This window comes from Mustela lutreola, chromosome 11, assembly GCF_030435805.1.
Source record: "Mustela lutreola isolate mMusLut2 chromosome 11, mMusLut2.pri, whole genome shotgun sequence".
Taxonomy (NCBI): Eukaryota; Metazoa; Chordata; class Mammalia; order Carnivora; family Mustelidae; genus Mustela; species Mustela lutreola.
This window is the reverse complement of record NC_081300.1, coordinates 15735343-15747372: the sequence shown is the minus strand read 5'-3', so window position 1 is coordinate 15747372 and position 12030 is coordinate 15735343.

The following is a 12030-nucleotide window of genomic DNA, read 5'->3' as shown; positions in this document are numbered from 1 at the left end:
TTTTCTTCACACAACCCCTATCTGAAGCACTGACTCCACAGAACTGGGCTGAGAGGAATTTTTCACAAATGATTTAGAATGAAGGTAGCAATGAGATCCATAGAAAGAGTTAAGAAGGCAGGACAAGTGGCATTCGGAGAGTGAATTTAGAGAGCTAGGGAACAAATTGCCGACAGGGCCCTCTCTGGGATGCCGCCGCATCTGCTATTGCAGACGGCAGTTGGCAAACAAGTGTGATTTCCTAGACAGGCTCAGAGAAGAAGGCAGCCACAAGTCCATGTTCGGTTGGAGGTGTTTGTGCCCTTTTCATTGCTCTCCAAGAGAATGTACTCCATGTTTTGGGCAAGACATTTCCTCATTTGGAGAAACTATCATATACACTGTGGCATAGCTCTCGTAACAAGCCTCTGATTATTAAATGTCTGTGGTGCCCATCTGTTATTTTGGCAAGCAAAAATATATCCTCACATTTCAAAGCCACCTGGCAGAGTGACCATATGTCTGGGTGAGAAATACCTTTTTTAAAAAATATATAATTTTTTAATTTTTAATTAACATATACTGTTTTATCTGCCCCAGAGGTATAGGGTGTGAGTTGCCGAGGTTTACACACTTCACAGCACTCATCATAGCACATACCCTCCCCAATGTCCATCACCCCACCCCCCTCTCCTTACCCCCCAACCCTGGCAACCCTCAGTTTGTTCTGTGAGATTAAGAGTCTCTTATGGTTTGTCTTCCTCCCAATCCCATCTTGTTTCTTTTATTCCTTCAATACCCCCCAAACCCTCCATGTTGCCTCTCAACTTCCTCATACCAGGGAGATCATATGATAATTGTCTTTCTCTGATTGACCTATGAGAAATACCTTCTTAGAGATCTAACACAGAGCTCTGAGAATGGACAGTATGGCACTAAGTGGCTCATTTTCAGTGGTGAGCTGGTAAGCTAGTTCTCAAAAAAACCAAACCAAACCTAACCAAAACAAAACAAAACCAACAGAAAACCCCCAACAAACTTGGTCGGGATCCTTTGCCAAATTCTGTGCCCTAAATCTTACAAACGCAGCAATTTCGTGTTATCCGTGGTTTAACTGTTGGCTTGTGAAATTTCTAAATATTTAACCATTGGCTTTGGAAAGGAAGTAGGTTAGCTCCAGCATACCCCCCGGCACGTAGAGGCTCAGAGTTGGAAGAAACTGAGGATCACCTCATCCCCATTGTTTTATGAAAGAACCCTCCAGAAGGTTCACAATCAAACACACATTTTTGGCATGACCAGCCTGTCTTTGCCTAAGCAATGCCACTACTGATTTCCCAGGGAGCCTGAAATGTTGCCACTACTGATTTCCCAGGGAGCCTGAAATGTTTCATCCTTCGCCACTCAAAGATGAGGGGAACAGAAGTGACTCAGGTCACAGATTTGGTGACAAATTTGTTTGGAGCACATTGTCTTTGAGTTTGTGAAAGTCCACATAACATGCGCCCATTATTTTGGTTAAACCCAGAAGCTTAGGTTTATTTGTTGCTTCCCATAACACTAAGGCTTGGTGGGGCAGAAGAAATGTCCTACCCAGAAGGCTTTCTCTCCTGCATCTCCCTGTTTGCAGTAGCTAACCTACGCCTCTGGCTGGAATGGGGAGAAGAAGCCCCTATTGGCCGCTTACATTCGCCTGAGACTCCAGGTAACCTTTGCTGGGCCTGGGCCAGGGGACAGGTGGCACCGACAGGGCCCATGCAGTTGCAGCAGTGACAGCCTTGGGAGCTCGCCTGCTCACGTGAAGCTCTCCAGACAGGAAGTGGGAATCTGCCCTTTTTAGGAGACTAGCAGGTTGCTGCTCTGATTGTCTTTAGCTTCAACTAGATGTGGCCCACGATTTTACACTCTCAGATCACCGCCCTGCCTCTCGTGCTCCTGAAGCCAACGCTATCATGATGACGTCCCAAATGACCAATTTCAGATCTAAGGTAATATATTGATGTAGACAAGTAGCATGGACACCCTCTACAGAAACCTTCATTGCCTGGTGCAGCCCGGCAGGACCTTCCTGGGATTCTATACAGCTCTAGTGTCAGAGCTGGGACTAGAACTCAGGCCTCCCAGTTTCCAGGTGTTAATTAACTTGTCAGCATCATACAGCTAGTAAATAGCTACTAGATCTCAGAACCATGGTTCCAACCTAGGTTGGCTTACCCATTACCTGTTATTTTCTTTGTAAAGAAAGGGAGGTAGCCAGCTTGCTTTGATCTTTTCTTGGGTATTTCCAAGAATCCTGAGAGAATGTGCTAGGTCAGATTTGGGCACTAGGTGGAACACTTAATCTAATGTGACTGTCTCTCCAAACCCATTGTGGATAAAGATCTGAGGTTCAAGCGCGAGGGTCTTCAATATTTCCAGGACAGCAATATCTCCTGTGTTATAATCCCACACATAAGGTTTATATTGTCTATTCAATATATTCTGTACCTTTAGATCTGAGCTAGGCTGCCTCCTGTTTCAGGAGGCACGGGCAGATATAAACAACTATTTTTCTTGGTGTCATTGGTGAGAGAGAAAGCAAAGACCCTATAAGTCATACAGAAAAGTAAGGGAAGAGGAAGAGAAAAATAGATGGTAGTTGGATAAAATTCGAACTATCCAACGATTCAAGCAGACTTGAAACTGAACAAATTCTGATGATGAGATGATAACTAAATGTTTTTCATCTTGCAACCATGGAAGTATTGGTCTGTGTTACGAGACGTCTGTTTCCACAATTACAGTTTTGTAATGTAATTTGATCCATTGTGATACTTGGAGGCATTTTAATTTTGAAAAGTTGTTGATGTAAAACACAACACTCAAAGCAGAAGTGTTAAAAATTCAGGGAAAAAAAAAAACATCCAAAACCCAGAAGTAAGAGCAATGCATCTCTGAAGTGCTAATTAGTACCAGTTAATTGTGCACACAACAAGAAGACAGTTTGGAAAACCAAGAGCATTTGAACTAGAACATAGAATGAGGCTCACAGGTATATTGCTAATAAGTAGCTTATATACAGTGGAGGAGGTAACTGTTCATTCTTCACGGTGATTGGTTCCCATCTGAGAGTTTTCTTAAATCAAAGGGAATTGGGTAGTGGCCACCTCCTATCAATTTTGGGGAATAATTTAAGTTTTGCTTATGCTTCTCAGCGACATTAGCAAGAAGGGACCCAGGTCAAGTTGACCCCAACTGTCTTGCGAAAGTAGCTGAATTTACTTTGCTTGTATGACTAAACTGGTTTTGTCTGCTCTGGAAATTTTCAAGTCTGGTCTCCCTTTGTGTTTGAGTTTAACAGAAGGAAAAGAAGGGAAAATGAACAATCGCCAGAGATAAAATAAAGGACTAATAACAAGAAACCCCCAAACCAGGGACAGACTGATGAAGTTTCAGAGTTCAAAGAATATTTAGAAGTATGTTACAAGCACATAGAACTTTGGTTGCATATGAGGGAGTATATTCTTCCCGTGTTGGTCAGTTTTATTTCAAGCAATTTTTTAAAAAGATTCAGAATTATCCTCTTATTTTATATGAGGACATGCTCAAAGTTTATATGCCAAATGCGTGAAGTCCACACTTGCTCTTACAGGCTAACTATAGAAGTGCCTTTGTTCACTATTTATTGAATGAGGACAATAGCTTCAAGCATGTGTGTTTTTTGGGGGGCCATGATTTTAAATTCTTGAGACATTTATTTTAGAAATATCTTCTTTACTTAGCATACTGAGGAGTACAAAAGGAGTATGTTTTAAAAAAGTATAAAAAGGGCCCCTGTTCTCAAGGAGCTTAGTTGTGGAATTATTGACATTCAAATCTAAAACCATACAAAAGAGATAGTGAATTAGCACACAAAGAAGACATCCTTTGGATTCAGCCTTTCTAGGTTTCTCAGCTTCTCCATTTAGTGGCCTTGATCTTAGGGAAATAATTTAACCTCTCCTATATAAAATGGAGATTTTAGCTATAGCAAGTGGAAGTAATGAGGGATAATGGGTAACATGCAAATCATCTATTCAATGAGAGCTAGTATTATAATGAGTAGCCACGCTGCGGGAGGCAGATGCACCTGCCTCTAGGATTGCACAGGGATGCTTACTCGGGCTGCAGTGGTTTGAGAGTTTTCAATTATTAGTAGAATTTTGAAAGGTGTGGGGTAATGAAGGAGCTCTTCCAGTTATGGGGAACAGTGTGAGCAAAATATTGGAGTATTACCTATCTAGCGACAATAAGAAGGTGTGACCTTGGCCAAAGTGGGCTTGTTTAGGGAGTCCAGCAAGTAGAGCCTGGACAGTAGGAAGAAGATTTGAATGTGTGGATGGCTGTACATTTAGAGAGAGTGACCCTGTAGGCCTGGTTATGCAAGAAGGCGGGGACAGGATTCACACTGAGCCTCCACGATATGTTCTATCTCTACAGTTTTGTCTTTTCCAGAATGGTAGATAAATGAAATCACATATTGTTGGCCTTTTGGATTAGACTCCATTCAGTTATTTTAAATGCATTTGGGATTGTAGGATGTTTTGCAGCACTCTTGGCCTCTGTTCACTAGAAGCCAGAAGCACTTTTACCCCAGGCGTGACAACCAAAAGTTTCTAGATATGGCCACATGTTCCTGGGAGGCAACCCTTACTCCCACTCTCCCATCGAAAACCACCACTCTACCTTGTTGGTTATTTATATATAATTTCTCTCTCTCCCTGAATTATAAACTCTCGGAGAGCAGGATCTCTGTGTTTTTTCTCAGTTCTAGATTCCCAAGAACATAGTGCATAGTACTTCTCAGATGCTGTGCAAACATTCATCAAATAAATGAATAAAGAGACAGCTAAGCGGGGGTTTCTGAGCCCAAGAAGCGCAGAGACTAAAGTGAAAAAGACAAAGAAATACACCTGAGCTGCATTTACAGAGTGGAAAGACAGGTGATGGGGTGGAACCATTATCCAATGTTGAATGCCACTACTGAACACTAAGTGATTTTATCGGTTTTATAGGACTTGACTTTACCAACTGTAAGGGCCTATTTAGCCAGAGTCATTTCACCTGGGTTGAACAGCCAATTTGTTGTTTATGCAGTAAAACTTAAACCTATCCTGCCCCCTCAGAGGAACTTACTTAGAAACAAGTCTGGGAAACCAGTAAAATATGGCTGATCAGTCCCTGACAACAGAGCCCATATACCAGGACGCGTCAGGTCAGGGAGAGATAACAAAGCCCAGATGCACAGAGGAGTCAGGCCAGGTGGCGACATCCAATCAGTAAAGCGCACATACTATCTCCCTGACTACAAAAGAATGTGGGCCCCGCCTTTTGGGCACCAAATCTGACCAGGGTGATAGGCTAGTTCAAATAGCTACTATGGGGTAAATTGTAATTCAACTGGGCACCTGTGTGTGACCTAGTATGACTGCAGCTTTTGCTGTATGTTGCAATCTCATTGACCACCTGTGTGTGGCCAGGCTCAATCACATGGCCCTTGCTCTATAAAAATTAGTCTGTGAGGCTGGGAGGAGTCGCCTTCTCTTTAAGAGGCTGCCCCTAGCTGGTGGCTTTGGTTCTCAATGCTTGGCTCAAAATAAAGCTTTGCTTGAACTTCGCTTTGTATCGGTCTCATCCTTTTGTCCACGGACCCTTCACCAACAACCTGTGAGCATTTAATACTATCCTTATTTTATTTTTAAAGATTTTTATTTATTTATTTGAGAGAGAGAGATCACAAGTAGGCAGAGAGGCAGGCAGAGAGAGGGGGAAGCAGGCTCCCCGCTGAGCAGCGAGTCCAATGTGGGCTTCCATTTGGTGAGATCATGACCTGAGCAGGAGGCAGAGGCTTAACCCACTGAGCCACCCAGGTGCCCCTATCCTTATTTTAAAGTTGAGCTAATTGAGACCCAGAAAGACTCAGAGAGTCCCCGCCCATAGGGGAGGAGCCGCACCACAAGTCAGCGAGTCTCCGAAGCTGGAGGTCTTTTCGTTTTGTGCTATCTGTCGGAAGCACTACTGAAGTCTGGACTTAGCCAAGAGCTATGGACACCATCACAAACACACAATGTAAGCCTCCATCATTAGGAAATAAGAAACAAGGAGCTAGGAGGTCTGTTCTTTATTCCCAGCGAGAAGCCCCGGAAACTTTTGGTTACATGGAAGTGGTACTAGTCTTGGTGAGATGGCGCTGGGGGAGAGGGTGGCAAGTTAGCAGCTTAGCAGTGATTTTTTTTTTTTTTTTTTAAATTTTACTTGCGAGAGAGCGAGTGCGCGTGCGTGCGTGAGGGGGCGGGGCAGAGGGAGGGGCTCTTGAAGCCGACTCCCCGCTGAGCGCACAGAGCCCCGCCTCCGCCTGATCTCACCAGCCTGAGATCAGGACCAGGTCCACCGTGATTCTTCAACTGCAGCAGAGCCCCCTTTGCCCAGGTGCTTTCCCTGGCTCTACAGCCGGGGTTTCTGTTGCAGGAAGATGTCGGAGGGACTGAACCTCGGTGCCTACTGAGCATTGATGGGAGGTTCTGATGCAAGTGGTCTGTCTGCACTCCCCATTTTCAGAAAATCTGGACTCTAGAAGAAAGAATAAGCAAGATGAATGCCAAGGGAAGGTGAGAAATGAACGATAGGAATGAGGGGTTTTGGGGTCAAGGGCTGAACGGGCATGCTTTGCGGGGCTTTGTGTTCCGAGTGTGAGGACCCGCTGCGGGGTGCTGCGGACAGGGCCCGAGTTGCTCCTTTGGATCCCTAGCAACCTGGAAGTTGAAAACCCAGACTGCCTTTAAGTCTTTAAATATCATATAGAGGAAAGGGAAGTAGACCCCAGTACAAGTATTCATTTGTATCAAAGATGGGGAAAATGCAGCCCATGGGCAAATTCGGCCCACTGCCTTTTCTTACAAATGAAATTTTATTGGAATATACCCTCACTCATGTATTTATGTGGAGTCTGCGGTGCTTCCCCGCTGTCCAAGGTTGAGCTGTGTAGCTGCCCCAACTGACCACATGGTTTGCCTGTGTATCCAATGGTACACAGGGTATAAATATTCACTCTTTGGCCCCTTACAATAAAAGTGTGACCCTCCCCTTTTTTTTTGCAGAATATGTGTAGAATATGGGCCCTCAGTAAATGGTTAAAGTATCCTTATGGCTTTGATGACATGCAAAAAGGGATTTTTATGGCACTGTTGCCCCCAGCACAGGTGTGTCAGCGATTTGTGTGGAGGGAACCTACTGCAGAGGTGGGCTTTCCTCAAGTACATTTTGTCCTGTCATGGCGCTGATTTTGAAGGGATTAAAGTGCATCCTATTCTCCTCTTCCTAAAAGATCAGAACTTATTCTTTTTAAAAAATCAACCTTCTAGTTTTCTAAAGAACAGTTACTTTGTTGAGAATGAGGGAGAATGAAGAGAAGGAGACTCACGGTCCTCTGGGGTAGAAACCATTTTTATAGCTCTGGCCTTGCTGAAAGCCACAAATCTGTTTATTTTGTGGCCGCTGACAGAATATACAAATTCTTGCTCGGAGATTGAGAGTCGTTTTCATAGTTCATTCACGGACTCATTCAACAAGGATGCACGAAGGCTTGAGGAACTCTGGGGCCTGGCGGGGCAGGGATGTATAAAATGCATTGTGTGTTTGCCGCCTACTGGCAGCAAGACTGCTGATTGCCGGGAAGACAGCCTCACATGTGCTGAAATAAAGCAACTATGGGAGGGCAGGGAAGGTCCCACCAAGGGGGGATAGAACTGGAGGGAAGATGGGCTTTGCACCTCAAATTAAGCTTCTGTTTGTTACACAACAAATGATACACAAAGGTGCTAATAGCCATACGTTAGAAAAAGCTTTGCCCCCAGATCTGAAACTCAAAAGAGCATCAAATGTAAGAATCAAGTTTAAACTCATCATTTCCCAACCAATCTGCTTCCAGTTGCTCTCAAGCGACATCTGTCAGGCTTAAGCTCCAAGTGCCCTGGGACAGCTGGGGACGGAGAGAAACATATGGGATGCAGATGGTCCAAGGGAAATCAGGGGTGCCTGACACCTGCCTTCACATATAACCAGGGTCTCTTCAGCAACGTACCTGCCCATGGTTTCTTTTAATAAGTGGGTCCAGCCCACCGAGCTGGTAGCTTTTTCTGGACTTATTTTCATTGATAAGGAGAAAAATAAGGTCTCAAGCAGTGGTTCTCAAAGGTTGCTGCATATTAGAATCACCTATAGGGCTTTTAAGAGAAACCTGTCGTTTTAAACTCAGATGGTTCTAATGGGTAGCCAGATCTCAAATGGCTGCTCTAAATCAGTGGTCCTCCATTAACCGGAGGGCTTATCAGACTCAGACTGCAGGATTCTTCCCCCAGAATTTCTGATTTGGTGGCTCAAGGGGCAGCTAGTGCCTTTGCATTTCTAACACATGCCCGGGTGACGCCGGTGTTGGCTGGTCAGGGTCAACCCTTTGAGAAGCACTGCTCTAAATGAAAATGATGAAAAGGAATGGTTGCTAGAGAAGAGAAATGGTTCTTATTTTGGCATAAAATCTGTCCACTCTGTGTTTGGCAGAACGAGAAGGGGGAGATGAGGCTGGAGATGTCACTGCAGTATTTGCTGTGTGAGACCCACGTTCCTGGAATGGTGTGTGTCCATCTCTGGAATGCTCTCGTGTACCACCTGGGAAAACATGCCACTTTGCAGGATTCTTGCTCTTTCTTTCTTTCCTTCCATTTCTCTTTTTACTTCTTTTTTCTTTCTCTTTTATTACTTTCTATTTCTGCCTTTTTTTTTTTTCCTTTTTTTCTTTCTTGGAAAGGTTTGAGATGAGGACTTTGTTAAAATACTGAAGAACATCTGAAGGACTCAGGTGCATTCCAAATGCTTTTAATTTTTACAGAAAACTTGAAATTTGAAAGTTTTTTTTTGCAAAAAATAATCATTTTTTAAAAAGATTTTATTTATTTATTTAAGAGAGAGAGAGAGAATGAGCAGTGGGAAGGGGCAGAGGGAGAGAGAGAGAGAGAGAAGCAGACTCCCTGCTGAGCATGAAGCCTGATGCTGGGCTCAATCCGAGGACCTGGAGATCTTGGTCTGAGCTGAAGGCTGATGCTTAACTGAGTGAGCCACCCAGGTGTTGCCCCTTTCTTTCTTTCTTTTGCAAAAATTATCTTAAATGATATAGGTATTTCTGATGGAAATACAGCTCTGTAGCCATCTAGGAAAAACTTGTAGCTAGTAACCCAAAGAACCCTTCCATAAGAAATAATAGTTGAAAAGTAATAAAAACACAACACAAATAATTAAATATATATGAAATCTCTATATTGATGTCAGCAAACAGGACCATACCCAGTTACCTTAATCATTTATGAAGCAATCTCATACTACCCCAAAATAATTTCTCCTTTAGCCCTATTTTATTATTTTTTTAAAGATTTATTTATTTGAGAGAGAGAGTGTGCAAACCAGGGCGGGGTGCAGAGGGAGAGAGAATCCTCAAGCAGACTTCCCACTGAGCACAGAGCCCGAGGTGGGGCTCCATCCCATAAACGGAGAGGGCATCAAGAGTCAGACCCTTAACCAACTGAGCCACCCAGGCCCACCAGCCCATCATTCAGATGATTATATTTCATTTTAAATACCTTTGCAGAAGCTGTATTCTCAACTGAGGGAATAATCTTCTTAATGAGCATGCCTATTTAGCATTGTTCTGTTTATACATATCATTTAATGAGCAAAGATTGCCCAACTGGGTCTGGAATCCTAGGAAGCAGGTCAGGACAGGAAGCATGCTCACCTGCTGCGGAACTGCAGCCTCGAAGGAGAGTCTGACACCAACACAGATGTCTCAGGAAGGAGGTGGTGAAGTCAGTCGGGCAGTGTCTGCAGAAGTAAGATCCGAGCTGGCCAGGAATGTTGTCCCTCTGGATAAATGCATTTTGAGTCTCCTCCTCTGGGAAACCAATAGCTCTTGAACATGCTATTTTTCTGCCTGGGTGGCTCAGTGGGTTAACCCTCTGTCTTCGACTCAGGTCATGATCTCAGGATCCTGGGATCGAGCCCCGCATCAAGCTCTTCACTCAGCAGGGATCCTGCCCCCCCACTCTCAGCCTGCTTCTCTGTCTATTTGTGATCTCTGTCTGTCACATAAATAAATCTTAAAAAAAAATCCCTTCATAAGGTTATTTCATCTTTACACTTGACTTTGCCCAATTCCACAGTCCAAGAAGACTTTAAAGCTCCTTGCTCTGGGGGTTATGCGGCTATGACTAAAGGTTTATGAATGAAGTCAAATCTGTAGAGGGCAGATGGCTGATGTAGGATGTGGCTAGGAGGAGGTGTGGTCTGGGGTAGTCTCTCACTGGCTCTGCGGCTCTGGCAAGGTAATGAACTTCTGGTTTCCAAATGTGAAGTTAGCGTGTTCACGGCAAGGCTGCTGCGGGTGCTCGAGGGGAAACTGAGAAGTGTCTGCTGTAAATGTTGGTTCCTGCGCTTCCTGCTCCTTTGGGGGCTTATTTCCTTGAGCAAATATTCACGGAGAGTCTTTTCCGTGGTGTGTTGCAGGAACACGCAGGTGGTCAAGAGCTCCTCCGTCAGGAGGACGTCCTAGTCTAAGGAGAAAGAAAACAGATACTTAAAATAACACTATGGTTAGGGCGACACAGGAGGGAATATGGGGGTAAGGGGCTCTCTGAGGGAATTCCCTGCAGGCAGAAGCCCGAGGCAGTGGGGGGGGGGCTTGTGTGTTTCCCTTTTCCCAGGGAATACAGCTTTGTGCTGCCACTCTCTGGCTGAAGATTGTTGTTTCTTACCTTTTTGTCTGATTTTTTGTTTGCCGTAATTCTGAACTGCCTCATTTCCTCACGGCCAAGGTGGATGTCCTAAAGCACTTTTAAATAAATTATGAAAAAGTTTTCAAGCTACTGACATTTTTTTTCCCCGTTAGTTTCTCCCAAATATATAAAATTGGGGAATTTTGGAAGTAGATCTCAGAGGATATAAGCCTTGCATAGATGACTCCATTTGTTCCAAATGACTAAGTAGTTTGCTATCGACCAGGACTAGGTCCCTGGACTTCTAGTGCAGGGTTCATAGACCATATCACACTTCTTAGGGCCCAGGTGTCATACATTTACTCTTCTAATAACATCTTTGTGCAGAATATTATACTCTTGTAATAATTTAAATATTCCCTTTTGATTTAATGAAATACTCAGGAAAGAGTATTTCATTAAATACTCTTAATGAAAGTAAGACTCTTTTCCTAATAGATTTTTTCTTATAGATTTTAATCTTTGTAAAGTTTCAAGCATCTACCTTAAGTTTTCTTTTTTCTTTTTTTTTTTTTTTTAAAGATTTTATTTATTTATTTGACAGAGAGAGATCACAAGTAGGCAGAGAGGCAGGCAGAGAGAGAAGGGGAAGCAGGCTCCCCGCTGAGCAGAGAGCCCGATGCGGGGCTCCATCCCAGGACACTGGGATCATGACCTGAGCCGAAGGCAACGGCTTAATCCACTGAGCCACCCAGGCGCCCCTCTTTTTTTTTTTTTTTAAGAGGATTAAATCCAATGACTATTTTTTTCACTAAAGTCTTTTTTTTGTTATTTTTAAGTTTAGTTAGCCATTGTAGAGAACATAATTAGTCCTTGATGCAGTGTTCAGTGATTCATTAGTTAAGTAGAACCCCCAGTGTTCATCACAGCACGTGCCCTCCTCAATACTCATCACCCTGTCACGTTGGGTTTTCTTTTTTCTTTTTCTTTTTTTTTTTTTTTAAAAAGATTTTATTTATTTATTTGACAGACAGAGATCACAAGTAGGCAGAGAGGAGGAAGCAGGCTGTCTGCTGAGCAGAGAGCCCAATGCGGGGCTCAATCCCAGAACCCTGGGATCATAACCCGAGCTAAAGGCAGAGGCTTTAACCCACTGAGCCACCCAGGCGCCCCTCACCTTGGGTTTTCAATGATGCTTGCCACCATTACTTATTTTTATTCACACAAAGTATGCTGAGGGGACAGCCTTCAAAAGCTTTTTCTAAATTCAAGA